At 27.7% G+C, this 3,647-nt stretch overlaps 1 protein-coding gene across 1 annotated transcript in view; it reads left to right on the top strand.

Moving 5' to 3' along the window:
• The window catches only part of LOC107702022 (nidogen-1-like), a 42,893-nt gene that overhangs the window by 30,635 nt on the left and 8,611 nt on the right, over nucleotides 1-3,647 (top strand). The gene's annotated exons all lie outside the window — the stretch shown is intronic.

Here is a 3,647-nt window from a genome sequence, read left to right as displayed (position 1 = left end):
TTCGAGCTTTGTAACTTTGCAGATCTTTTTTATGCTCAAACAGCAACATTACAGACTAACTAAAGTTGAAAAAGTGAAAAAGCATAATAGGACCCCTTTAAAGCACACAAGGGGCGACAGGATTTCTCTCTCCCACACTTTTCTCACGGCTGTGAAAGCGTCTGTTCGTTTGTGAAGGTCAGAGAAGAAGCACTCATTGTAATTGTATGTGTTTTCCTTCCTCTGCAGGATGAGGTTTTTGCTCGGCCTGGTTTACATTATCATATGGTTCTCAAACAGCCAGGAATGTGTCTGCAGTCTTTGCTTGTGTTTTATATACTGTACTGATCATCTGGAGCAACATCAGAGCTCACAGCTCCTTCACACTGACAGTTATGTAATATTCACCTGCTCACTTATGATTCATGTTTTTACTGAAGTCTCTTCTGCTCAGTAATCTCAGTAATTTTGATTTATTTGATCAAAACTATAGTAAAGATATAGAAAAGCTTTAATTTTAATAAATAAATCAGCACAAATTAATAAAAAGAAAATCGTATTGGTCCTAAAAATAGCTTTTATTTTCTTTATGCAAAATATATAATATTTATAATATAATATAATAATATAATCTTTTTTTTATTTCATGAAATAAAATTAATTCATTGCTGATGCCTGATAAAAGAAATAAATCAGCACAAATTAATTAAAAAAAAATCGTATTGGTCATAAAAATAGGTTTTATTTTCTTTACGCAAAAAATATATAATATAATATAATATAATATTTTTTTATTTCATGAAATAAAATTAATTCATCGCTGATGCCTGATAAAATAAATAAATCAGCACAAATTAATTAAAAAAAAATCGTATTGGTCATAAAAATAGGTTTTATTTTCTTTACGCAAAAAATATATAATATAATATAATATAATATTTTTTTATTTCATGAAATAAAATTAATTCATCGCTGATGCCTGATAAAATAAATAAATCAGCACAAATTAATTAAAAAAAAATCGTATTGGTCATAAAAATAGGTTTTATTTTCTTTACGCAAAAAATATATAATATAATATAATATAATATTTTTTTATTTCATGAAATAAAATTAATTCATCGCTGATGCCTGATAAAATAAATAAATCAGCACAAATTAATTAAAAAAAAATCGTATTGGTCATAAAAATAGGTTTTATTTTCTTTACGCAAAAAATATATAATATAATATAATATAATATTTTTTTATTTCATGAAATAAAATTAATTCATCGCTGATGCCTGATAAAATAAATAAATCAGCACAAATTAATTAAAAAAAAATCGTATTGGTCATAAAAATAGGTTTTATTTTCTTTACGCAAAAAATATATAATATAATATAATATAATATTTTTTTATTTCATGAAATAAAATTAATTCATCGCTGATGCCTGATAAAATAAATAAATCAGCACAAATTAATTAAAAAAAAATCGTATTGGTCATAAAAATAGGTTTTATTTTCTTTACGCAAAAAATATATAATATAATATAATATAATATTTTTTTATTTCATGAAATAAAATTAATTCATCGCTGATGCCTGATAAAATAAATAAATCAGCACAAATTAATTAAAAAAAAATCGTATTGGTCATAAAAATAGGTTTTATTTTCTTTACGCAAAAAATATATAATATAATATAATATAATATAATGTAATATAATATAATATAAGGTAATATAATATAATATAATATTATTTTTATTTCATGAAATAAAGTTAATTCATGGCTTGCTGAGCTCTTGCTCTATTGAGTCGTGTTAACCTGAGGATCGTACCGTGAGACGCTGCTGTATGTTTCCTCTGCGGCGAATATTTGACAGCACTTCAGTGAGTCTGTCTCAGTCTGTGTGCGTTTGGCAAGCTTGACATGTTCTCCTAATTTGAGGGCAGATGTCACGTCTCTGACGCCATGATAATTACAGCCCGACACATTCGTGCTTGCTTCAAGCGTTCAGGCCTGTATACGACTGCTTCTGTTTGTTCAGAAACGTCTCATCCTCTCGATGAGGTAATGAGGAGGAACTAGGACCGATGCTGTTATCTCTAAACAGCAGGAGAACTAGTGAAACACGGTGTGTGTTTGTGTCTGTGTAGCACCTACAGCTCTGCAGATCCTGCTGACGATCACAACATTAGAAAGCATCAAGTTTAGTTTCTTATAATCTCAGTCTGATCTGAACCGTTTGAGCAGCACATTTCAGCGCTGATTGCTTTATGAAAGCAGATCGAACGACAGCGAAGTACTGTTACACATTTCTTAAAGGCACAGCAGCAGAAAACAGCCTGTTTAGTTGTAAAGCAATAATTAGAAACTTGACTTGAAACTTGAAACTTGGCTAACATTATAAGTGAACCTCAGGGAAAAAATAAAAAGATAAATACATGATATGAGCCCTTTTAATGAGGAGTGTGTGTGTGTGTGTGTGCCTGGATTTTTTGCTGTAAATATATGAGTATTTATTTATTCATTTATTTATTAGAGCCTTTTTTCAGGATTTTTATGATTGTTATACAATCATGTAATACAATCAGATACAATGATTAAAATAATTAAAATAAAACAAAATTATGCATTAATTAAATTTAGTACAACAAAAACTGCTGTTGAAATAATGTAGGCCAGGACTTTTATGAAAACAATAATTGTTATTTATTTATTTATTTATGTTTTACTTCAGAATAATGTTCTCTGATGAATGTCACCAGATGCAATGTTTTTTTTTATTTAAATAAATATTTTAAAATATTAAATTAATTAAAATAATCAATAAAAATTATAATAATAAATAATAAAAAAAACATAATTTGTTAAGATAATAAATAGAGTCCATTTGGATTTCATGTTTCACGTTAAAGTTTGTTTGTTTCTTTATTTATTTTTTAGGGCCTTTTAAAGATTTTTAAGACTGTAATACTGTAATTAAAATCATCCTGTCTAGAAACAATGACTAAATTAAATTAAATTAAATTAAATTAATTCTGCATTAATTAAATTCAGTACAACAAATGCTGCTGTGGAAATAATGTAGGCCAGGACTTTGAGCCTTATATGAAAACAAGCATTTTTACAATTAAAATAAATATTAAAAATTATTTAAAAAATAAATACATAAAAATATTTTTAAGGCATTTTTAGGATTTTGAAGATTCTAGTATTGTAATGAAAAATCATCCTGTCCAGATACAATGAATATAATTAAATTAAATTTTTAATAAAATAAAATTCAATTAAAATGATCCAGCATTAATTAAATGAAGTAAAACAAATGCTGCTGTGATGTATTTGATGTCTTTTTTGTTTGCATCACAATAATTAAAATTTAAAGGGGAAATATGCTATTATTATAAATTATAGTCAATAAGATATCATCACAATACTGATCCTAAAACTAGGCTTCATGTTCTTTATGCAAAATATATCAGTTCTAATGTCATGACTGTTGCGTGGTTGACTGGAGGACGGACACATAGATAACACATCTATAGCAGATGCCACCACAATGTCACCAGATCCACTACCAAAGGGCCCCGGACCCAAAAACCAGACACAGAAACCGCCGGCTCTCGGACAGAACAGAGAGCCTCTGATCGAGTGTGTGTGTGTGTGTCTGTCTGTC

This window comes from Sinocyclocheilus anshuiensis, unplaced genomic scaffold (assembly GCF_001515605.1).
Source record: "Sinocyclocheilus anshuiensis isolate Anshui unplaced genomic scaffold, SAMN03320099.WGS_v1.1 scaffold21, whole genome shotgun sequence".
NCBI classification, from domain to species: Eukaryota; Metazoa; Chordata; class Actinopteri; order Cypriniformes; family Cyprinidae; genus Sinocyclocheilus; species Sinocyclocheilus anshuiensis.
This window is presented reverse-complemented; position numbering and strand designations above follow the sequence as displayed.